This window comes from Tamandua tetradactyla, chromosome 12 (assembly GCF_023851605.1).
Source record: "Tamandua tetradactyla isolate mTamTet1 chromosome 12, mTamTet1.pri, whole genome shotgun sequence".
Taxonomy (NCBI): Eukaryota; Metazoa; Chordata; class Mammalia; order Pilosa; family Myrmecophagidae; genus Tamandua; species Tamandua tetradactyla.
The window spans coordinates 65,009,472-65,034,114 of NC_135338.1; the positions used below are offsets into that span (position 1 = coordinate 65,009,472).

The 24,643-nt window shown below is 57.5% G+C and overlaps 2 long non-coding RNA genes and 1 pseudogene across 5 annotated transcripts; 1 reads left to right on the plus strand and 2 right to left on the minus strand.

Annotated features, from left to right (window-relative positions):
* Positions 1-462: 462 nt before the first annotated feature.
* Positions 463-5,200, minus strand: LOC143652253 (uncharacterized). Its single transcript, XR_013160536.1, has 3 exons — positions 3,628-5,200; positions 3,128-3,220; positions 463-562 (listed from the first exon to the last, which is right to left on the minus strand). It is a non-coding gene; the product is annotated as an uncharacterized LOC143652253 (long non-coding RNA).
* On the plus strand, positions 4,189-24,334 carry LOC143652249 (exocyst complex component 3-like protein 4; annotated as a pseudogene). The gene is made up of 13 exons (XR_013160528.1): positions 4,189-4,320; positions 8,054-8,469; positions 10,128-10,779; positions 11,866-11,977; positions 12,274-12,396; positions 12,724-12,803; positions 12,931-13,032; positions 13,636-13,750; positions 14,263-14,382; positions 14,480-14,631; positions 15,215-15,336; positions 16,427-22,257; positions 23,266-24,334. The product of XR_013160528.1 is annotated as an exocyst complex component 3-like protein 4 (transcript).
* On the minus strand, positions 5,237-16,716 carry LOC143652251 (uncharacterized). 3 transcript variants are annotated; one of them, XR_013160533.1, is made up of 7 exons: positions 16,606-16,716; positions 13,364-13,861; positions 12,632-13,214; positions 10,111-12,309; positions 9,727-9,958; positions 6,259-8,453; positions 5,237-5,482 (listed from the first exon to the last, which is right to left on the minus strand). It is a non-coding gene; the product is annotated as an uncharacterized LOC143652251 (long non-coding RNA). The 3 variants fall into 3 exon arrangements; XR_013160532.1 differs by having other exon boundaries at positions 6,259-6,349; positions 8,093-8,453; positions 12,632-13,861; XR_013160531.1 differs by having other exon boundaries at positions 12,632-13,861.
* Positions 24,335-24,643: the final 309 nt, after the last annotated feature.

Consider the following 24,643-nt stretch of genomic DNA (forward strand, 5'->3'; position numbering starts at 1 on the left):
CCCCAGAAGTTGCATGTTTAACTACCGCCTCCAGTTCTCTTGAGGAGGGGCACGGAGCAGAGTCTGTCCCAGAGGGCCACGTGAGGAGTCGGGCGGGGTGGGGGCCATTTGTAGCAGCACTTGCTGGGAATGTCAGCAAAGCTTTCTATTGGCTGCCCACTCCTCAGCACTTAGCTGGGGCTTGGTCCAAAGAAGGTCCAGTCATGAGTGCTGTCTTGTGACATTTCCCATTTAACAGCTTGGTGTCTGCCTCCTCCAGGAAGCCGTCCCTGAATAAGCCGCTTGCCCTGACCGGGCCCCACATGTCTCTCCTGGGTTTCTGCGTCTGCTTCCTAAGGTCGGGCATCACCTGTCCCACCCAGGCACCTAAATCTCGTTTTCACCCTCAGCTGTCATGTCATCAGTATGTCGTCGTCCCAATACTGACCTCTGGGCCCGAGTTGCGCAGCTCCAAGGAACCGACCCAACTGCAGACTCCAACACGGGACCCCCAGCCTGTGAGCAGTGCCCACTGCGAGAGCACTGCACCACCCAGCCTGGGCACCTTTCGGCGGGCTTTCTCCTGGGGAAACCAACGAGACTCCAGCAGGAACGGTGCCAAGAACCTGGGCCTGCTCCGGCGCAGCTCCCGCTTATTCCAGTCTTTCCGACGGGCCCGGGACCAGGGTGTGGTTGCCGTCGAAGTTCAGGTTCCCGCTGCCCCTGAGGTGGCCCCCAGCCCCCGGGCATCCTTGAGGGGCATGGACGGGGTCAGCGGGCAGGCACCAACTGGTGTCGGGTCTGAGGAACTAGGACCAGAATCAGGTGAGAACCTCACAAACAGCACTGAGCAGGGGGGGAAACTGAGGCCAGGCCATGGAGCAGCAGAATCCTGGCCTCCCAGTCCCTCCTGATATGGATCAAATGCATTGTTCTCTGCCCAGTGCACATAACAGCCAATCCATGGCACCCAGGTTTCAAAAGGAGAAAGAGTTTATTGCTATGGAAGGAGAACAAATGGCCCATCAGCCTAAAATCTGTCTAAAATTCTGATAGTTTTATAGTTTCAAGAGATGGGCAATGTATAAAAGAGGAAACATTTTGGAGAAAGAAAGAGATTCAGAGAGAGCAAAGCAGAACAACACAGCCACAATAAGCAGAGTCCACGAGCCAGCGCCTTTCGAGATGAAGAAGGAAAATGCCTCCCGGGGAGCTTCATGAAAAAGGAAGCCAGGAGAAGAAGCTAGCAGATGATGCCGTGTTCGCCATGTGCCCTTCCAGATGAGAGAGAAACCCTGAACTTCATCAGCCTTCTTGAACCAAGGAATCTTTCCCTGGATGCCTTAGATTGGGCATTTCCGTAGACTTGTTTTAATTGGGATATTTTCGTGGCCCTAGAACTGTAAACTAGCAATTTATTAAATTCTCCATTTTAAAAGCCAAAAAAAAGATGTAGTGGAGAGGCTGGAGGGAACTGCCTGAAAATGTAGAGCTGTGTTCCAGTAGCCATGTTTCTTGAAGATGATTGTATAATGATACTAGCTTTCACAATGTGACTGTGTGATCGTCAAAACCTTCTGTCTGATCCTCCATTTATTTACCCTATCAATAGACGAGTAAAACATGTGGAATAAAAATAAATAATAGGGGGAACAAATGTTAAACTAAATTTACATTGAAATGCTAGTGATCAATGAAAGGAAGGGATGAGGGGTATCGTATATATGAATTTTTTTCTATTTTATTTTTATTTCTTTTTCTGAATAGATGCAAATGTTCTAAGAAGTGTTCATGATGATGAGTATGCAACTATGTGATGATATTGTGAATTACTGATTATATATGTAGAACGGAATGATCGATGTTAAGAACGTTTGCGTTTGGTATTTTTTGGTATTTTTTAAAAAATTAAAAAATGCAAAGAGAGGTGGGCAATGCACAGAAAGTGTGTGTAAAGATTTTTCTCAATAAAAAAATAAAAAACAAATAAAGTAAAAATAGGTATAGTGGGGGGAAAATAGGATAGTGAGCTCAACGGCTCCAGATGATGCCACTAGAGGTGATCTAATCACTAAGCACAGGCAGATGGTTACATGCTTGGTCACAGAACATTCCTAAGGAAATGGCGGTCTTAACAGATGTTAGGCATGACTTTAGAATTCTAATGCGGTAAAGGTCAGGTATAGGTTAAAGTTTTAGCCCCTGTGCATGGCAGGCTGTACAGTTTTGGTTAGCCGTAGCTCTGTCTAGTAAGAGAACAGGCTTTGGGGAGGGTTCCTTCATTAATAAACATTAGGGGCTGTCTTTTGTGATCATAAGACTCTAAAGTTGTCAAACAGGTAAGGGGGTACAAGTGGGGCCAGTCACAAGGTTTTGCAATCACATGCTAAAGGGCAGCACAGCTGGTTTCAGTCATTCTAGGTATTTCCTTCTGGGTATTCTACAATGTACTAAATAAGAGTCATCGATACAGAAATGCATTATTTGTTGAATCCTAATTTATTGTTACATCTCCACCCTCCACGTGAGCACTCATTGGGGAGCTGAGAAAAATGAGGCTCAGAAGTGTAGAGAAGATGGCACTGAACCCAGATCTGCATGACTCCAAGAGCTCTGGCCTCTGCACAGCCCAAACTGCCTTCCACAGTGGGGAGGCCTGCCCATACCAGGGCTACGGCAAGGCGCTGGCATTCTCTGACCAGGGTGTCACAGCGGTACAGGGGGGCTATGGTTGCCTAGAGGGGAGGTCTAGGTGGCTGCTCAGAGGAGGAAGCATTGAGGTGGGTTCTGAAGGGGTTGGGTGCAGGAGGCAGAGGGCTGCTGGGCCTGGAGAGAGGTGCAAGGAGCAGGGACCGCTGCTGAAGCTGCACTAGGGCAGGAGTCTGGGCAAGGAAGGAAACACCTAGACTGAGCTGTGACCCATTAGACCTGTAGTAGAGCTGTGTATAAGGTCACCAGGTCTGACTCAGCCGAACTGGGTGCCAGGGTAGGGAGGCCAGGGCTGGGCAGTTCTGGGAGCCTCAGGCTCCTTCTTGTTCCCCACTGCTGATCCAGATTGCTATTTTCAGCCAGGCTTGGGTGCTGTTGTTCAGCCATTTCAAAGATGAGTCCAAGGGTGGGTTCTTGGCTGATGGGGCCAGTGTTTTACCTGGAGCAGGTCTTGAGTTGTGTGCTGGGACCAGGGGACAGGCAGCTCCACTCAGGCTCAGGCATCACGGCCCACCCTGACTCCCACTGCAGCCTGCGGAGGCAGGGGGGTGGTGGTGAAGCAGGAGTGGGGAGGGAGTGAGGTGGGGGTGAGGGAACATTTCACAGGGGCAGGGCCAGGATTTGCTGACATGGGAGATGCAGGGTGAGGGAGATGGGGGAAGCACGGATGCTTTTGGACTCCTGGCATGGCACGTGGTGGGTGGGGTGATGGTGATATTTGTGGAGATTTAACCCTCATCAGGGCAGGCATCACCCATTTTAAAGACAACTTAACCACGGTCCCACTGCTGAAAGACAGCAGAGCCCAGTCCGAACCCCAGGTCTGTCTGCCACCCAAGCCACGGATATTCCCAGTCTCACTCTGCTCAGCCCAGAGAGGCTGATTTCAAGAATGGGGTCAGGTGGTGCTGGCTTCTCTTGGGGGCTGGTGGTCAGCACCTGAGCCAGGGCAGGCGGCTGGTGCCCAGGTCAGGGCAAGAGCTTACGACCCAACACGGAGCTCCTCGGTGCAAACGACTCCTGACTGGGGTGGGGGTGTCCCAGGACCTGCTGCCAGCTGCCAGTGGGACTGCAATCTGTGTCTCTGAGGGTCCAGCCGAGCAGCACACCTCTGCGGGAAAGGTGTCCCGTGGCTCCTGGAGGGTGGGGAGGGGCCTCAACTGAGGGGCTTTCATCCAGAAGGGTCCTGAGTCCTGGGGCTGGGCAGTGGGGTTGGGTGGGCAGACCAGTGTGTGTGTGGGGTGGGGGGACAGAGCCGCCCGGAGGCCCCAAGCTCATCTAGACCCCCAGAGCTTCAGGCTGCCCCCACGAGCCTGCTGGAGGGGGAATGAGGGGTGGTGCCAGAGGCAGGAGCCCTGCCCCGTTTCTTCTGAGGTCCTGCTCCGGGGTGAATGTCACTGGAATGGAAAGGGGGTGGAGTATTTCTGAAAGTGAAACTGTCCTGGAAGGAAGAGAAAGGTGGGGCCGGTGGGCACGGGCCCCTAACAAAGGTGGGAAGTCACAGTTGTTTGTCACTCGTTGTAGCTGCTGCAGTGACACCAAGGCCTGGGCCCGGCTCTGAGTTGCCCCACTCGGGCAGCCCCCTCAGGCAGTCTGATCTATGACGGAGCCAGGATCTCATCCAATTTGCAGGTATGTTCCTGGCAGGTGGGATGGATGGGGGAAGAGAGCAGGGCCTGCAGGGGCTGAAGAAAATTCTGGGTCTGCCTGTGGCCTTCAGGCTGAGGGCTTTGGAGCCCAGGCTGACTATGATGGAGTGCCAGCTTGGGTGGCAGGGAACATGCACACACACACACACAGATACACACATACGCACAAAAGCACATAGATGGACATCCACAGATTGACAGGGAAAACCTCTTGCAGGCTCTTGGAGGCACAAAAACACAAGCACAGAGTCACATATGTATGGGAGACACACTCAGGCCAATGCACAGATGTGCAAAACAGAGCCACGCAAAGATGTGGACACTCACATGAGCTCACACTAAATGTGAGTCTCACTCATCTGTCTGCCTAGGGCCCTCGCTGTGCATCAGTCAGGCTGGGAGCTGGGTCAGGCAAAAATCCTGCCCTGTGGGGCTCCATGTCAAGTAGATACCCCACAGCCTAGAGATGTCCTTCAGCCATGGGAGAAATCCTCAGCCTGGGACCAGGTCCAGAGCAAGCGGTGCTGAGTGTGGGCTGGGCTTAGCTGGTCAAGGAAGGCTTCTCGGAGGAAGAGTCACTTCTCTGAGCCTTGAAGGACTTGACAACTGGATATGACGCAGGTAGGTCCTTCAGGGAGATGTTCATGGCTATGGTGAGAACATACACCTTTGTTTTGCCCTCATTAACAAGAGACTTCCAGGTTTTAAGGGACAACTGCACGGAGGGTCTGTATTTTGCCGGGAAGTCCCTGATGCTCTTTGGAGATAATCCAAGGGGTCCAGGAAGAACACAGTTAGGTGGCTAGGCGGGGGTCAGGTGATTGGGGGGTGGCAGGTAGAGAGAGGAGGGGACATGGGCTGGGCAGGAGGATATCATGGTAGGGGGAGTGACCTGCCTCCAGGACTGCGGCTGAAGAAGAGGGCACGAAGGGAGGGACAGCTTCCTTCCTTCCTGCTGCTCAGGTCTGACAGCTCATGGGGGCCTGGGTAGGAGCTCCCCAGTGACCGCATCTGCTGGGTGGTATCGCTGCCCCACCCTGGCACATCAGCTGAGCCAGAGATTGGGCCCTGGGTCGGGGCTTCAGGGTTTGAAGCTCAGTCAGCTCTGAGCCCCAGCCAGGGAGCCGAGGTCAAAAGTGAGGACACTGGGGACAGAGAGACAGAGGGATAATTGGATCCAGCCCATCAGCCAGAGGTCATGCTGGGTGGCAAGGTCAGCAGGGGTCTCAGCCTGATAGGCACCCACGTGGCCCTGGCCAGGGCAGCTGAAGAGGGGGACGCTCAGGCTGGTCGGCTCGCCCCTCCTTCAGCGGGGTGATGAGGACGGAGGAGGTGGGTAGAGGGAGGCTGCCAGGCCCAGCCAGGAGGCAACCTGTCCCCAGGGATGGTCCTGAGTGGCTGCTGATCAGATGGGTGATGGCAGGTGGTGCATGCAGGCCAAGAGTCCCCTGGAAGTGAGGGTGCACATGCCCGGAGCCTGAAACCTAGGGCAGATTTAAAAAGCACAGAAAGCAGGCAGAAGGGGCATGGCCTTGGCCGAGGCAGGGAGCCTGGACTTGCAGGGGACAGAGAGGAGACTGGAGGGGTTCAGATGTCAGGGAGAACCAGGAGGGATGGTGGGGAAAGTTCAGTCCAGAAAGGGAGGGCTCTGAATGCCAGGTGGTGGCAGGGCTTGGCCTGAGGGCAGAGGGTGCCATGCAAGGGTTTAAAGCAGGGGAAGTTCCCACTGGGCTAATGCTTCGGGAAGGTCAAGGAAGGCTTAGGAAGGTGCTGGGAGCAGGGTCGAGGTGGTGTGGCCGGTAGAGTAGGGGCTGACTGGGGACCTCAGTGGCCCTTTGGGGCAGCTCTGGTTTGAAACAGGGGTGGTGAGGCACCCTTGTGACCTCTTATGGGACCTACTTGCCCAGCTGCCCCTCCTTACCGCAGAATCTTTTCTATGATCCCTGAGAGAAGTGCTTCCAGTGGTTGCTGGATCCCATCCTGGCATCTGGGAATCACCACCCCGGGCCGCTCTGCTGGGAGAAAAGATGCCACAGACAGTGATCAGGGATACCCAGGGCAGGGGAACCTTGGCTCCTGGATTTCCAGGAGGACCCCTGAGCTGTGTGGCCTGAGGCAGGACCCTAAGCCCCAGTTTCGGTATCTAGGAAACTGGGTGAGTGACACCCTGTAATCCTGTGTCCATGTAGACCTGATCTGTGCCGGGCTTGTCCGGGCGCACGGTGGGAGTCTAGAGGGTGGAACCATTCTCTTCACCCCCCACTCCCTGCGCTGCTGGGGTGTCAGACTGTGTGTCTAGTGCTGAGAGGGGCCCCAGAAGAGAGAGGAGAGCGGAGGCCAGTACAAGCGGTTCCCGAGCCCGTGCTCCCTGTCGTGTGTGAGTGGGGTCAGGAGCAGGGCCATGTGCCCCGGTATCAGGGGAGGGCAGTGGTCAGAGGCCCTCAGGGGTGCCTCCCTCCAGCTGCTCCCTGTGTCCTCCTGTAGCCCCAAGGACAGGGAACTTTGGCTGACCCTAGTGAGGGTCATTTCACCCAGACAAACAGGCCTGGTGTCCATTGTCACCCAGGGATTGGGTGCTGGCTGTGTCCTGATACTTGAGGTAGGGTGGAGCAGGGAGGGAGCAGAGAGCCTGGGTCAATGCCCCCCTTCGATCGTGGATTTCTCCAAGCTCAGTGGGATAAGGGAAGATCTCAGCAGGTCAGAATGTTTCTTTTCTCTCCTAGCTCCCGCTTAACCTAAAGCCAGACAAGGAAACACCAGGGTCCTCTGGGTGGAAGGATGTGGGGGTGGAGCCCTAGTGGGGGCGCAGGAAGCAGGCATCAGTAGCTCAGGCGGTGGGGGGATGGGGAGGGCAAACTTTCTCCAGCACACCATGTCCTTGGGCCACCCAGGCACCCCCTGAAGCGTAGGCATCTGTGCAACACCACAGGGTGGCTAGGGATGGGGGAGGCAGCATTGGGAGTCTTCCCCAAACCCCAAGTTAAATATAGACATGGGGCCCCTTCCGCCACCTTCCTACTGTGCATGGTAAACTGGGGGTGGCCTTGCTTATCACCCTGTGGCCTGACCCAGCATCTGCTTCTGCTGTCTCTGCCACAGTCCACGGAAGTGGGTGGACACCCACAGGGGGTCCCTCCTTGTGCTATTACTTCCCTGAGTGGAAACAATAGGCCTGTTCGGATAATGTGCGCGTGAACTGAGGGCTCTGGAGGGTGGTGAAGGGGGTGGGAGCGGCATATTAGCTGTAAGAGCCCAAAGTCCTGGGAGTCCTGGGTGTGGCTGCTGGGCCCAGCCCCAATCTATGGGCTGGGGGTTTGGGATGAGCCCCAGACTTTGCATGTTGAACTACGCTCTCGAATTCTGTTGAGGAGGGGCATGGAGCAGAGTCCGTTCCAGAGGGCCACGTGAGGAGTTGGGCAGGGTTGGGGGGCATCTGGAGCAGCACCTGCTGGGAGTGTCAGCAAAGCTTTCCATTGGCTGCCCACACCTCAGCACTCAACTGGGGCTTGGCCCAAAGAAGGCTCCAGCCATGAGTGCTGTCTGGTGACATTTCCCTTTTGACAGCTTGGTGGCCGCCTCCTCTAGGAGGCCTTCCCTGATCAAGCCCCTGGGCCCGGGCAGGCCCCACAGGTCTCTCCTGGGTTTCTGCGTCGGCTCCTTAGGGCCGGGCATCACCTGTGCCCCCCAGGCCTCCTAAGTCTTGTTTTCACCCTCAGCTGTCCTGTCACCAAGATGCCATTGCCCCGGATACTGACCTCTGGCCCTGAGTTGCCGAGTTCCCAGGACCCGACCCAAGAGCCAACACCAACTCGGAAGCCCCGGCCTGTGAGTGGCGCCCACTGCGAGGACACTGCGCGGCCCAGCCTGGGCACCGTTCGGTGGGCTTTCTCCTGGGCAAAGCAGCGAGCCTCGGGCAGGGACAGTGCTGAGGACCTGGGCCTGCTCCGGTGCAGCTCCAACTTACGCTGGTCCTTCCGATGGTCCCTGGACCAGGGTGTGTTTACCATGGAAGTTCAGGGTCCCGTTGTCCCTGAGGTGGTCCCCAGCCTCCACGCATCCTTGAGCAGCCTGGACGGGGTCAGCTGGCAGGCATCTCCTGGTGTCGTGTCTGTAAAACTGGGACCAGAATCAGGTGAGGACCTCACACACAGTACTAAGCATGGGGGAAACTGAGGCCAGGTCACGGAGCAGCAGAGGCCTGGCCTCCCAGTCCTTCCTGATATGGATCAAATGCATTGTTCTCTGCCCAGTGTGCATAACAGCCAATCCATGGCACCCGGGTTTCAAAAAGAGAAAGAGTTTATTGCTATGGAAGGAGAACAAATGGCCCATCAGTCTAAAATCTGTCTAAAATTCTGATAGTTTTATAATTTCAAGAAATGGGCAATGTATACAAAGTATGTGTGTAAAGATTTTTCTCAATAAAAAAATAAAAACAAAGTAAAAAGAGGTGTAGTGGGGGGAAAAATAGGATAGTGAGCACAATGGCTCCAGATGATGTCATTAGAGGTGATCTGTTCACTGAGCATGGGCAGACTGGTTACACGCTTGGTCACAGAACATTCCTAAGAAAATGGCAGCCTTGGATGATAGACAACGCTTTAGAATTCTAACGCGGTAAAGGTCATGTATAGGCTAAAGGCTAAGCCCCTGTGCATGGCAGGCAGGCCAGTTTTGGTTAGCTGTAACTCCATCTAGTAAGAGAACAGGCTTTGGGGAGGGTTCCTTCATTAATAAACATTAGGGACTGTCTTTTGTGATCACAAGACTCTAATGTTGTCAAACAGGTGAGGGGGTACAAGTGGGGCCAGTCACAAGGTTTTGCAATCACAAGTTAAGTGTCAGCACAGCTGAGTTCAGTCATTCTAGGTATTTTCTTCTGGGTATTCTACAATGTACTAAAAAATAAGAGTCATTGATAGAACAATGCAGTCATTATTATTTGTTGAATCTTAATGTATTGTTACATCTCCACCCTCCACGTGAGCACCCATTAGGGAGATGAGAAAAGTGAGGCTCAGAAACATAGTTAAGATGGCATTGAACCCAGATCTGCATGACTCCAAGAGCTCTGGCCTCTGCACAGCCCAAGCTGCCTTCCACAGTGGAAGGGGGTGTGGGGGGTTGGGCTCCCCAAATCAGGGCTATGGCAAGGCGCTGGCATTCTCTGATCAGAGGGTCACAGGGGTACAGGGGAGCTGTGGCTGCCTAGAGGGGAGGTCTGGGTTGCTGATCAGAGGAGGAAACACTGAGGTGGGTTCTGAAGTTCCGTGCAGGAGGCAGAAGGCTGCTGGTCTTGGAGAGACGTGCAAGGAGCAGGGACCACTGCTTAAGCAGCACTAGGGCAGGAGCCTGGGCAAGGAAGGAAATGCCTAACCTGAGCTCTCACCTGTAGTAGAGCTACGTATAAGGTCACCAGGTCCAGCTGAGCTGAACTGGGTGCCAGGATGGGGAGACCTGATCTGGTCACTGTGGGGAGCCTCAGGCTCCATCATGTTCCCCACTGCTGATCCAATCTGCTGTTTTCAGCTAGGCTTGGGTCCTGGTGATCTGCCATTTGAAGGGAGGATTCTTGGCTAGTGGGGGCAGTGTTGTTCCTGGAGCAGGTCTTGAGTTGTGTTCTGGGACCAGGGGACAGGAATCTCCGCTCAGGCTCAGGCATCATGGCTCACCCTGACTCCCCCTGCAGCCTGGTGGTGGTGGTTAGGGGGTGGGGCAAGGTCTACATGCCTTAGTTCTGGCCGAGGTCCTGGGTCCCTCTCTGCCCACATACCTGCCTGTCCCCTGCAGAAGGCAAATCTGTGGCCGACCTCATCACTGAATGGCAGCTGCTGGCTGCCTTCGAACAGCTACAGCGCCTGGAGAAGGGGCTGCTGGCCGCCAAGGCCTCTCGCGCCTTCGAGTAGGACTCCACGGGCTTTGAGCAACGGGCCTGGGACGTGTGCCTGCATTACGACAGGCTGGCTGCGGAGATGGTGTCATTGTGTGTGAGACGCTCGGACCAGACGGCATAGACAGCGCTACACTCAGCGAGCTGGCCCGCGTGGTGCGCGCCGAGGAGGAGGCCCACCCGGTGTACCCCGTAGACGGCGACTTCCTGTGCACGCCACGCCGCTGGCGCCAGCGCTGGGAGGACGCGGTGCAGCGGAGCGCACAGGAGCACGTGCAAAACATAGCTGTGAGCGAGGCTCCGGGGGAAGCCAGGGCCCTTCGCACTTGGTGCTGCTCCTGGCGGAACTCGGCCGCCTGGTCCAATGCGACCTGCAGAAGGTGTGGAGGGACATGCAGCCAGCGTACGTGGCTGCCGGCTTCCGGGCATGGGAGACCTACCTGCAAGCCTTCCACTACGCCGTGGCCCAATGCCTCCGGGAGCTCGCGCAGGACCCCCGTGGCTGCGAGCAGGTCTAGTCCTGCAGGATTGGGTCGCCAACGTCTACAGCAGGTGAGGGTACAGGCCGGTGCGCCGTGGGACAGGGATGTGCTGACACCACCGCCCTGGGATTGGGGGGGCCTTCAGGACCCCGGGCCGTCACAGAGAACCTTCCTTCTCCATTTCCTTTCGGGATGGGGCCTGGTGACTGAGTCCTGGACTTCCCCCGGACCTGTATAAACACACACACACACAAACACACACATGCATCTCTGGGCCTGGGGGCAGCGGGGAATGCCATGGTGCACTTCCATCTCTGGGTTTCCTAAGTGGTCACTTGCAGGCGACTTTCCCAAGGCGGGAAGCATTGGACGCCAGGGTCCCACTAGGGCAGAGGAACCAGTTAGAAGGTGTGTCCTATTCTGCTCAGTAACTTTGGGTGAATAGAAAAGGGCAATCCTCCTGGTAGGACACAGGCTGGCACTCACAGCACTTAGTGTGCGCTGAATTTCATCCCCATCCAACCCCTTTGGACTAGAATCTTTGTGCAAGGCACAGGCTGCTAGGAGCCTGCACTCTGCACTGTGATGTGGCGATGGATGTCCCCCTCCTCCCCTGGTAAGAGCTCTCCCACCTCCACGGGCAGGAGGGTCTGCTGGAGGAAGGGGCCCAGAGGCCCCTGACCTGTTCACTTGCCCTGTGGCTAAGGCAGGAACCTGTCATCTGAGGGCCTTCCTGGGGTGGGCTAGTGGCGGCAGATCCCTGAGCTCCGTGGTGCTGATGGTGGAGTTGGTAGGAGCAGAGGCCTAGAGTCCAGTCTTGGGTGACCTCCACCATGAGGGCAGAGGTCACCATCCAGGCAGCCTGGCTATCATGTTCATCTGGACAGCCAACTACATGCCCTCATCCTCACACAGCTGGTTGTGAAGAGTGCCAGGAAATGGAGCACTCAGAAGCTTCTGGGAGGGAGTGTGGCAAAGGATCCTGGAGGGCAGGCCTCTGTGTGAGTGTGTGTGTGTGTACATGGCCCAGGTTCACGAGCCCTGTGGGGAGAGTGTCAGGCTTTGAGCCAGGCCCAAGGGTAGTTGCGGGGGGCAGCTGCTGCCTTTGCGGGATGGGAGCCTGCCCAGGTCCTCAAGCCCGCGTCCTACCTTCCAGTTCTGTCTTACTTGGTGCTCCAGACCTGCCACTGCCCTCAGAGCCGCTGCCCCTGCTGCTGCCACCCGACGTGTGGGAGTGACTAGAGATTGACCATGCCAGATTCCTGGAGGTGAGGACCAAGCTGGGCCAGGTGGGTGGGGGAAGAGTTGATCTGCAGGTGCATGGCCAGACCAGAAGGGAGGGGCAGGGTCTTAGGGGTGGGCCCAGGCTGAAGTCTCCAATGGACTGTTGCTCCATACCCTGGGTCGCCTTGGAAAGGTAATGCACACACCGAGCTGCCCCTAGGGGTGCCGGCCTGTGGGCCTATGACCCTGTAGCCGGGCCTTTGCCCCAGAGGGCTCTGGACATAGCCCGGGAGGTCCACCTACCTGCCAGGGCTTCACTGCACCCCTGCTCCCCGTGCAGATGAATATCACCAGCTGCTTCAAAAACATCCTGCGGCTGGAGCAGAGGTGTTGGGAGGCCGCTGAGACCCCCGACGTGTTGTGGGGCGTCTACCACAGTCCACTATCCATCGATGTGCACACGGTGCGAACCGGGCGCAGGGCCGAGGGGTGGATGTGTGTGGGGTCTGGCTTCGGACTTGGGGCGTATTCCAGTCCTGACCTCCCTCCCCATTGCAGGGAGGCGCAATCTGGGCCCCCAGGGCTCTGGGCAGGGTAGGGAGCAGTGGGGAACATTCCTGGCTCGGCAGGTGGCCGGCACGTGTGGGGTGGGGAAGATTGGCTCCCCGGGCTGCGGGTGTCGCGAGGCGCGTGAGTACCTGGAAGGAGCCAAGGGAGAGCGAGTTGGGCTGGGGACGTCGGTGGACCAGACAGGGGGAGGACAGGCGCTGAGCGCGTCCCATGCTCGCAGCTTGTGGAGCAGCACGTGGAGGCAGCCCGCGCTGTCTTGGCGCGGCTGGAGGCCACCACCTTGAGGATCTGCGTGAGGGCGTGCCCAGGTGCTGGGGAAAGGGTCCGGGCCAGGGGCCAGGTGTGGGCAGTGGGAGGGAGCGGCCCCATCCCAAGGCATGGGGTCGGGTAGGGACCTTGAGATGGGGCCGGGCTGGGTCTCCACGAACTTGGCGCACCCCGTCCCCAGTTTTGAAAAGGCTTGTGTGGAGTCGGAGGCCGTGAGCGAGCCGTACCTGGGCGCCTACAACAACGCCTGCGAGCAGCTGAGGTGGGTCTTGGCGTCCGGGGCTCTGCCGTCCCAGGAGCGGCCAGCAGGGGGCGAGCGAGCGCAGGGTAGGCGGCGGCAGAAGGTGGCCGCCGCGGGAATGGGCGCGCTTGAGTCCCGGGCATCTCCATCAGGGGTGGCACCGGCAGGGAGCCTCCTTTGAAGGTGGCTTCTGGGCCCTGACCCTGAGAGAACCCCCACCTGTCCTCCTGTGTTCCTGGGTTATGGAAACTGGCAAGAGCTTAGGCCTCAGTTTCCTCAACATTGAAATGAGGACATAGTCACCTTCCGGGGGTGGGGGGGTAAGTTATGAGGCTGAAAAGGAGAGTCCTACCTGTGCCCGCCATTCTCCACTGCTCTGTCACCAATGGGGATGGTGTGCTCAGTCCAACGTTGCCAGAGGGGAGGTCTGCCATGGGCTGGGCCATGCCTTCTCCACTGACCTTCCTATGATTGGCTCTGGGGCTTTGGTGCTGTCTCCTCATTTGTCTCTGCCCCCAAGATACAGTGTGGTCCCAAGGGCTGACCTTCACATTGTAGCCTAAGTGACTGCAGTTGGCACGGTGTCCAGCCTGTGCCCCTTCACCTGTCCTGGCCCCTCCCCAGGACCAGTCTCCCAGCCATGTTCCCGGGAGCCTTTGACAAGCTGCAACAGCCCCTGGCAGCAGCCATCTGCAGCTTCCAGAAGCAGTTGCTCCAGGTCTTGCAGCACGATGCACAGGTGATTGGGACTCCCCGCCCCGCCCCAGACGTTTGAGGCCTGCCTGTCTTTCCCCACTTTCCATGCGCAGCAGGTCACAGTGTCCATGTAACTCCAGGGGCCATTTCAGTGCTGTGTGTGGGGAATGAGAGAGGACCCAGGCAAGTTCCCAGCTGAACAGGGACAGTCTCTACCTCTCAGGGTTGACGACCCAACCCCACGTGGGTGTGAACCAAGGGTATGTCCAAGAAACCAGACCTCGGCTCTCACTGGCACCTGGAGGCCCAGGGCACACCCTGGGAGCCATTCCTGGCATAGGCCTAGTGACCTAGTTCCCGAATGGAGAGGAGATGGTACAAGGGAATCTGGTGGAGAAGAGACCAGGTAGCAGCCCAAAGTGCCCTCCTGGTGACAGATTGTTGCTGTATATGAACGGGGCCTGCCAGGAGGGACCAGGCTCCATGTGGGGAGGGGAGGAGAGTGTGGTGGTGGAAAGCACAGGGTGGGAAGACTCTTTTCTCTTGGCCCCACAGCCTCTGTTCAGGGTTGTGTGCAGCAAGTCCTGGCTGACAGAGGACACGCTGCAGCCTGTCATGGACAAGGTCGTGGCCTTTGCCCGTCGGCTGTCACATGTGACCCCGCCATGTGCACAGGTACGGCAGGACCCCGGGGTGTGCGGAGCTGTGGGGGCCACAACCGGGGTGAGCTCTGGGTGTGGCCCCAGCTGACCCCCACCCGGGGCCCACCCAGGAGACTCTGCACGAGCTGCACCACTACGTGGTCCGCGAGAACCTGGCGCAGGCACTGAGGCTGTGCACGCAGTTCGGGGCAGCGAGTGTGTGACCGCCTCCCAGAGGATGAGCCTCGATGCAAAGGCCATTGATGACACATTCCGAGGCCTGGTAGGAGCAGTGCCCGCCTGCCTCAGAGCACCTCCATGCGGGGTGTCCTGCGTGCAGCCCCTCCATCAGTGGGGGCTGATTGCACGGGCCCTAGCGTAGTGCCCCACCTCCACCAGGAGGGAGGAGAGGCTAGGCACTGGGCAGAGCTGGGGCGGGGCCAGTTTGGGCATCACTTGGCAAACAACTGTATACCATTTGTGAGTCTGCTGGGGAAGGGAACAGGGTCACAGCCATATCCAATGGGCAGAGACCTTGAAACTGAGAAATATCCCGATCCCCACTTTGCTGGGCGGTTGATCCCCACGTGTGTGGGACTTCCTGCAGCACTGCCTGGGTCGAACACGGTTTTCCCATGTGGACTGAGAAGGAAGAAGCCTCTGCCCATTGCGTGATGGGGAGGGAGAGGAACAGTGTGTGGCAGATGAGCCCTGGGGACCCAGGCCTCATCCCGTCCTCTGGGAGGGGCTGCAACAGGGCTGAGAGGTGCCCAGTGGAGGGCTGTGGGCAGGGGCAGCCAGGGGCCTCCCCTGCTGTGTCCCGTGGAGGAAGGGCCCAGCCTGCACCCGCCACCCTGTCTCCGTAGGGCTCTGAGGCCACGTGGCTGGGCACGGCCATCCCGTGCATGGCCGATATTCTGGGGGAGATGAACAAAGACTACATCGGGTTCCACCTGGAGAGGCTCATCTGGAGCTACCCGGACATCAGGTGTGTGCCTCACCTGCTCCCCACTAGGTTTCAACCCAGCGCCGCGGTGATTGACGTCTAGGGAAGGGGCCCAGTGGCTGCGAGGGCGGGGGCGGAGTGAGAAGCAGGGGAGTCTCTAGCTGGACGTGGCAGGTGGTTGGCAGCGCCCCAATGGGCATGGGCCTGTGCGTGCACGTGCAGAGGGCCGCGGGGCCTCAGCACCACCCGTGCACCCGTTCTTGGCCCGTTGGGGCGGGAGCAGTCACGGTCCCAGTCCCCAGCATATGAGGGAGGAGGTGCACCAGCTCGGGAATCCCGTGGGGTGGCGTGGGCCAGCCTGGAGTTTGGGGAGTCTGGGGAAGGAGACTTGGTGCCACCCACGACAGTCTGCTGGGGAAGTGGCCTGGCCCCAGGAGTCTGAGAGGGACACACGTTCCGCCCATGGGACAGTCTTCTCTGGGAGGTTTCCTGCTCTTGAGACCTGGCTGGAAGGAAGGAGGCTTTGATCCCGGGGTGTGTATTGTGGAATGATGACTCGTGGAAATCCCAGCTCGAATATCTCTGGGGCCTTGGTAATTCCAGGAGGGGAAAGCGCAGAAACCCTCAGCCTAGCCCCTTCCCGACCCCACAGCGGCCCTAATGAGTTTCCTGCCTCCAGCGAGCACAGGCTGAGGCCAGGCCAGTCTCCCAGGCATTGGCTCAGAGGGACCAGCCTTTGGCCCTCGAGTCGCTCTGCCCTTCCTGGCCCTGTGCCTTGCTCCTGCCTCCATGCTGCCTCTCTCCTTTCTGCCTGGCTGGGATTCTGCCCAGCAGTGCTAGCAGGAGGAGGCTCTAGCCTCTTCTCAAGGCCCACATGCCCCCTTGCCCCTTGCCCCTTCCCTTGGGCCCTGCACCCTTGCAGACCCAGCCATGTTGCAACCCATGCAGCAGTACTGCCCCTTCTCCCCTTGGCCATCTCCTCCCGTCGCAGACGCTGCTCTGGGAAGCCTGGGTGCACTCATCCTACAGCACGAGCCCAGGGGAGGCCTACACCGTGGAGTCATCATGTCCTGGGGCTGAGGGTTTCCCCGGAGGTGTTAGGTCTGCAGTGAGGGGGCCGCTATCTCTGCAGGTGGGAACACATTCGGGCCATCCTGGCACTGCGCGGACTGAGCCAGCTAAGGAACCAGCACCTCTTGCGGCACCCCCAGGAACTGTTGAGGGCGGAGGGCCCTGAGACCACCAGGACGACCAGAGACTGTGTCCTCTTTGGGGAGAACAAGGTGTCCCTGATGTGAATGTGTAACTCACCTGCCTCTGTTTCTCCAATGGGTAGAGTGACCCTAACCATGGGTGGCCCAGAAGCCTCAGGCCACCGGGTTAGGACATCCAGAGAGGGTGACCCTGCCCTTAGGGGAGACATCCAAGGGAAGGGCAGGTGATTGACAGGTCAGCCTCTCCCCTGCCTGACCTCACAATGGGACAGCAGTGGCCACAAGCACCCTAGGTAGGAGTTGAAGGGCAGCAGGTGGGGGCGTGGGAAGCCTTGATCTGGTCAGGCCCTGGGTGCTCTCACCCCGTTTGAGGCCAGGCCCCTCTACAGCCTCTAGCTGTGCCTGACTGAGGCCCTGGGCTGGACGTGGAGGGACCTGGAAATGTGTTTCCAGGCCGAGGTACTGAGAGGGTGAAGGGATGGGGGTGGTCAGTCATGGCTCTGCCTCATTCCAGCCATGAGACTTAGGCATATTGCTTCTCCTCTCTGTATTTCAGCTTTTCCAGCTGTGAAATGGGGGTGTTCTCAACACCTTCCCAGCTGGGGATTGTGAAATAAGAGTGAACCCTAAAGCCAGGCTCCTGCCCCTTCAGAACCCATGTTCCCAGGGCTCCAAGCAGGCCATGGTTCAAGAAGATGCTGAGAAGGCCTTGGGTGCCGGGTGGGGACCCTAAGTGTGGATGACAGCCCAAGGCGGGTAGGGGTCACTGGATAGGGAAGAACCCAAGGGAGCTGGGAAGAGGCGGTCAGCATGTCACGGTTCCCCTGGTGGCGCGGGGGTTCAGGCTGACCAGGACTGTCTTCCTGAGGATTTCAAGGCCAAGCAACAGGAAGTCAGGGTCTTCCTGGCAGGAACAGTGTACACTCATATGTACTCAACGCTCTGCACCTGTGGTAGGTGTGTACACGGGTGTGCATGTTCCGTGTGCCCAATGCTGTCTGGCGGCAGGGTAGACGTCCCAAGGCCTTACTGGGGAGGGAAGGAGGCTGCCCCCAGCTCCTAGGAGAGCGCCTTCAGTGAGGCTGAGCCCCGGAGGAGGGTTGGCTCAGGCCCAGGTCTCTGAGCACTGACCTTTCTGTCCCGGGGAAGGTCCTGGGAGGCCTTGCAAAGAGCCTGGAGCATTTCCTTGGCCACCCTGTTGTCTAGGCTAGGTGTGGGGGCCTGGGGGTAGGTTGCTCTCAGAGAACAGCTTCCGGATTCACTGGCCAGATTGTCCTCCTGATAAGGAAGTGTACGTGTGTGCGTGCATAAAGGGATGTGCTAGCCCCTTTCAGAACTCCTTGGGTGGAGAAGGCTTGCCTCCGGAGGGACAGCATAGCCTGGGGACATCTTATTCTGCCTGGAGAACTTGAATCCCCAGGTGCGCCTGAACTCATGCAGCCCCCATGGGTAGGCAGGCTTTGTACTCACCTTGGGGCTCCTGAGCCTCCTTGTCTCCCAACCGCCTCCTTCACTCTACCCTCTCCTGACCTTGGCCAGGACCAGTCCTGTGCCTGAGGCCACACTGACATTAGGCTGGGATTTCTCCAAAGGAATTTTTCAGAGAATGTGTGTGTGACAACACGGAATACAAGGAAAGAAGCAAGGCAGCCTCCTGCTGGGAAGTGGGCGCAGCTTGAAGGGCCTGGGGTAGCGCTGGATGTGGGGGGGGAGGCCTCGGTGCAATCCCCAGATTTTCCCCCCACCTCCAGCTTTTCAGGGACCTGCTTCTTAGTCTGGGAGCCCCCAGGGGGCACCAGGGACTGGCATTCCTCAAAGCTAGAGACTAGGAGAGATTATTGGCCCTTCTCTCCAACTGTGTGCCCGTGAGCAGGTTCCCAGGCCACCGAGTCTCAGCGACCCTCTGCAGCATGGGTTGAGAACTTCTATCTCACGGGGCTGGGAGCCCACAAAAAGGACAGAGCTGCACCCAGGACACCCACTCAGGAGCCCTGCACAGTCACCTCGTCCCCCCAGCCTCACCTGGCTTCATCTTGAGTTGTGCCTTTCCCTCCCATCTCTGGATCCTTCTGACTCTGTGTTGGAGGCTGGTGGGCAGAGTAGCCCAGGCCAGTGGGAAGGGCTCTGTGCCTTTGAGTGTAACTGGCCAGTTGTGTGCCTCATGGCCCCAGGTCACAGAGGGGAGGCCAGGGCTGGTGGTCTAAATGGCTGAGCAGACGTCTTCCTGGAGGAGGTGCCCGGACCAGCCCATGTGCTGTGTGTGAGCCTGCAATATCCGTTTTTGCTCTTTTCTGTGCCCCTCCCTTCCCAAGCACCATCCCTCTCCACATCACAGCCCCAGTGGCTCCAGCGCAGGTTGCAACAGGCTGGGATCTGTTCTTCTTGGATTTTCCCTGAGTTCCTTTCCTAGGACGCTCATAGAGGAATCCCCCCATGAAGAGGTAGGGCTGCCCCTTCTGAGAAGGCTCAGGGACTCACCCGACAAAATGTCTTTGGCCAGGTGCACCTCCTGCTTTCTGGCAGGTCTGCATCCCCCATTCGAGGCTCAAGTCCACCCCACACATTTGTTCAGGCTCTGACCCCTGCCCCGAATGCCACCCGTCCTTGCCACTCAGTGTCACCCTGTCTGTCTTCTGGGGCCATGCTCCCTCTGGCCAGCCTTGAAGCCCTTGGAAATGTCAAATGGCTTGCAGCATTTCTCCTCCCTGTTCCCTAGAAGACCCCACCCCACCCCCAGGACAGACCCACCTTGCTACCCTCCTGGCCCTCAGCTCCAGGCAGGACATGGCGGGGGGCCTGGGGTGAACCCAATGGGTAGGCCTGGTGTCCGCCCTTGCCCGGGAGGGTGAGTCCTTCCGTGCTCCAGCTGTCTGGGCACAGTGGGCTGGGTGGTCCCCTAGGCCAAAGTCAGTTCCCTCTGAACTGTGTGACCACAGGAAGGTTGTCCACAGGAGGGGGCGGGCAGTCCGGGCTTTGACCAGCCCCATGGCCTTGACCTCCAGCATGCTGTCCTCCCCTTGCTCCCCTCTTCTGGCTCCTGGCCCTCCCCTTTGGTTCCTGACCCTCAGTCTGAGACCTGGATGATCAGAATCAAAGGCGGAGTGAATGTCACTGGGATGGAAAGGGGATGGAGTATTTCAGAACGTGAAAGTATGGTGGAAGGAAGAGAAGGGTGTGGCTGGGGTGCGCGGGCCCTGACCACAGGTGGGAACTCCCAGTTGTTTGTCACTCACTGTGGCTGCTGCGGTGGCACAAAGTCTGGAGTCTGGCTATGAGGGCCCCACTCAGGCAGCTCCCCCAGGCAGCCTAATGTATCGGGGAGCCAGGGTCTCATCCACTTAGCAGGTATGTTCCAGGCAGGTGGGCGGGTGAGGAAGGAGGGCAGGGCCTGCAGGGGCTGCAGAAGATTCTGGTTCTGCCAGTGGCCTCGGGCTGAGGGCTTTGGAGCCCAGGCTGTCTATGACGGAGTGCCAGCTTGGGTGGCAGGAAACACGCACGCACACACACACATACACACACACATACAACAGCACACAGACAAATGAACATCACAGATCGACAGGGAGAACCTCTTGCAGGCACGTGGAGGCACACAACCACAAGCACAGAGTCACATACGTATGGGAGACACACTCAGGCCAATGCACAGATGTGCAAAACAGAGCCACACAAAGATGTGAACACACACATGAGCTCACACGAAATGTGAGACTTGCTCATCTGCCTGGGGCCCTTGCTGTGCACCGGTCATGCTGGGTGCAGGGTGAGGCAAAAATCCTGCCCTGTGGGGATCCTTGTCAAGGAGACACCCCACACCCTTGAAATGACCTTCAGCCATGGGAAAAGTCCCCAGGCTGGGACCAGATCCAGGGCAGAGGGCGCTGAGTGTGGAACGGGGCTTAGCTGGTCAGGGAAGCCTTCTCGGAGGAGGAGTCCCTTCTGCTGAGCTTAGAAAATTTGACAGCTGGATATGATGAAGGAAGGTCCTCCAGGGAGATGTTCATGGTCATGGTGAGAACATACACCCTTGTTTTGCCCTTATTTCTAAGAGACTTCCAGGTTTTAACGGACGACTGCAAAGGAGGACTGATTTTGCAAGGAAGCCTTGGAGCTATTTGGAGATAATCCAAAGGGTTCCAGGAAGAACATAGGTGACTGGGTGGAGGTCAGGTGATTGGGGGGTGGCAGGTGGAGAGAGGAGGAGACATGGGCTGGGCAGGAGGATGGTCATGGTAGGGGGAGTGACCTGCCTCCAGGACTGGGGCTGAAGAAGAGGGCTGAAGGGAGAGACAGCTTCCTTCCTTCCTGATGCTCAGGTCTGACAGCTAATGGGGGCCTGGGTAGGAGCTCCCAGTGACCGCATCTGCTGGGCGGTATCGCTACCCCACCCTGCGCATCAAATGAGTCAGAGAGATTGGGCCCTGGGCCCGGGGCTTCAGGGTTTAAAGCTCAGCCAGCTCTGAGCCCCAGGCAGGGAACCAAGGTCAAAAGTGGGGACATTGGGGACTCAGAGACAGACGGATAACGGGATCCAGCCCATCAGCCAGAGGTCATGCTGTGTGGCAAGGTCAGCAGGGGTCTCAGCCTGATAGGCACCTGCGTGGCCCTGGCCAGGGCAGCTGAAGAGGGGGAAGACTCAGGCTGGTTGGCTCGCCCCTCCTTCAATGGGGTGATGAGGAGGGAGGAGGAGGGTAGAGGGAGGCTCCCAGGCCCAGCCAGGAGGCAACCTGTCCCCAGGGATGGTCCTGAGTGGCTGCTGAGCAGATGGGTGATGGTAGGTGGTGCATACAGGCCAACAGTCCCCTGGAAGTGAGGGTGCACATGCCCGGAGCCTGAAACCTAGGTCAGATTTGGAAAGCACAGAAAGCAGGCACAAGAGGTATGGCCTTGGCTGAGGCAGGGAGGCTGGACTTTCAGGGGACAGAGAGGAGACTGGAGAGGTTGGGTGTCAGGGAGGCCCAGGAGGGATGGTGGTGAAAGTTCAGTCCAGAAAGGGAGGGCTCTGAATGCCAGGTGGTGGCAGGGCTTGGCTTGAGGACAGAGGGTGCCACGCAAGGGTTTAAAGCAGGGGAAGGTCCCACTGTGCTAATGCTTCGGGAAGGTCAAGGAAGTCTTAGGAAGGTTCTGGGAGCAGGGTCGAGGTGGTGTGGCCGGCAGAGTAGGGGCTGACGGAGGACCTCAGTGGCCATTTAGGGCAGCTCTGGTTTGAGACAGGGTGGTGGACCAGCCTGGGGGATGGCTAAGCCTTGTAATCTCTCATGGGACCTACTGGCCCAGCTGCCCCTCCTTATGAAAGAATCAGCTCTAGGATTCCTGGGAGAACTCTTCCAGCGGTTGCCGGATCCCATCCTGGCATCTGGGAATCACCACCCCGGCCCCTCTGCCTGGAGATAAGATGCCACAGACAGTGATCAGGGAGACCCAGGCCAGGGGAACCTTGGCCCCTGGAATTCCAGGAAGACCTCTGAGCTGTATGGCATGAGGCAAGACCCTACCCCTCTCTGAGCCCCGGTTTCCACATCTACTGGGTGAGTGACACCCTGTAATCCTGTAGTCACGTGGATCTGATCTGTGCCAGGCTTGGCGGGGCGCACAGTGGGAGCCTAGAAGTCAGAACCATTGTCTTCATTCCCACTCCTGCAGCTGCTGGGGTGTCAGACCCTGTGTCTAGTGCTGAGAGTGGCCCCAGCAGAGAGAGGAGAGCGGAGGCCAGTAAAAGCGGTTGCCGATCCTGTGTTCCCTGTCGTGTGTGAGTGGGGTCAGGAGCAGGGCCATGTGCCCCGGTATCAGGGGAGGGCAGTGGTCAGAGGCCCTCAGGGGGGCCTCCCTCCAGCTGCTCCCTGTGTCCTCCTGTAGCCCCAAGGACGGGGGACTTTGTCTGACCCTGGCGAGGGTCATTCCACCCAGGCAAACAGGTCTGGTGTCCACTGTCACCCAGGGATCGGGTACTGGCTGTGTCCTGATACTTGAGTTAGGGTGTGGCAGGGAGGGAGAAGAGAATCCTGGAGGCAGACTGGGGACTCTGCCTCTGATTGGTCTATGCCCCCCTTCAATCCTCGGTATCTGCAAGCAAAGTGGGATAAGGGAGGTCCCAGCAAGTCTGGAATGTTCCTTTTCTCTCCTAGCCCCAGCCTAACCTAAAGCCAGAAAAGGAAACACCAGGCCTGTCTGGGTGGAAGGATGTGGGGGTGGACCCTAGTCTCGGCCCAGGAAGCAGGGTTTGGGAGTTCAGGTGGTGGGGGGATGGGGAGGGCAAACTCTGTCCAGGACCCCATGCCCTTGGGCTCCCTCTGCACCCCCTGAGGCTTATGTCTGGGCCACACCATAGAGTGGCTAGGGAAGGGGGGAGGCAGCATTGGGTGTCTCCCCCACCCTCCAAGTTAAATATAGACCTGGGGCCCCTTCCACCACCTTCCTACTGTCCACGATAAGTTGGGGGTAACCTTGCTTGTCACCCTGTGGCCTGACCCCGCCCCTGCCTCTGCCATAGTCCAGGGAAGGGGATGGACACCCACAGGGGATCCCTCCTTGTGCTCCTCCCTGAGTGGAAACAGTATGCCTGTTCGGATAAAGTGGGTGCGAGGTGAAGGCTCTGGAGGGTGGTGAAGGGGGTGGGAGATGCATATTAAGCCTAAGAAACCCAAAGTCCTGGGAGTCCTGGGTGTGGCTGCCACGCCCAGCCCCCCATCTATGGGCTGTAGGTTTGGGCTGAGCCCCAGAAGCTGCATGCTTAACTACCCCTTCCAATTCTATTCAGGAGGGGCATGGAGAAGAGTCTCAGGTGTGAACTCTGGGCCTGAGTTGCGCAGCTCCAAAGAACCGACCCAACTGCAAACTCCAACAAGGGGTCCCCGACCTGTGAGCAGCACCCACTGCGAGGACACTGCACCGCCCAGCCTGGGCATCCTTTGGCGGGCTTTCTCCTGGGGAAACCAACGAGCCTCAGGTGGGGACAGTGCTGAGGACCTGGGCCTGCTACGGTGCATCTCCCGCTTATTCTGGTCCTTCCAATGGACCCACCAGGGTGTGGTTGCCGTGGAAGTTCAGTTTCTGCTGCCCCTGAGGTGGTCCCGAGCCCTCAGGCATCGTTGAGCAGCCTGGACGGGGTCAGCGGGCAGGCATCTCCTGGTGTCGGGTCTGAGGAACTAGGACCAGAATCCGGTGAGGACCTCACAAACAGCACTAAGCACGGGGGTAACTGAGGCCAGGCCATGGAGCAGCAGAATCCTAGCCTCCCAGTCCCTCCTTCTGATATGGATCGAATGCATTGTTCTCTGCCCAATGTGCATAACAGCCAATCCGTGGCACCGGGTTTCAAAAGCAGAAAGAGTTTATGCTATGGAAAGAGAACAAATGGCCCATCATCCTAATATCTGTCTAAAATTCTGATAGTTTTATAGTATCAAGACATGGGCAATGTATTAAAGAGTAAACATTTTGGAGAAAGAAAGAGATTCAGAGAGAGCAAAGCAGAATGACACAGCCACGAGAAGCAGAGTCCACCAGTCAGTGACCTTTGGAGATGAAGAAGGAAAATGCCTCCCGGGGAGCTTCATGAAGCAGAAGAAGCCAGGAGAAGAAGCTCGCAGACGATGCCGTGTTCGCCATGTGCCCTTCCAGATGAGAGAGAAACTCTGACTGTGTTTGTCACATGCCCTTCCACTTGAGAAAGAAACCCTGAACTTCTCTCTTGAACCAAGGTATCCTTCCCTGGATGCCTTAGATTGGACATTTCTGTAGACTTGTTTTAATTGGGATATTTTCTTGGCCTTGGAAGTGAGAATTAGCAACTTATTAAATTCCCCTTTTTAAACGCCAAAAAAAAAGACGTAATGGAGAGTCTGGAGGGAACTGCCTGAAAATGTAGAGCTGTTTCCAGTGGCCTTGTTTCTTGAAGATGATTGTATAATGATATAGCTTTCACAATGTGACTGTGTGAAGTAAAAACCTTGTGTGATGCTCCTTTTATCTATCTTATCAGCAGACAAGTAATACATATGGAATAAAAATAAATAATAGGGGGAACAAATGTTGAAATAAATTTAGATTGAAATGCTAGTGATCAATGAAAGAGAGGGGTGAGGGGTATGGTATATATGGATTTTTTTCTGTTTTCTTTTTATTTCTTTTTGTGA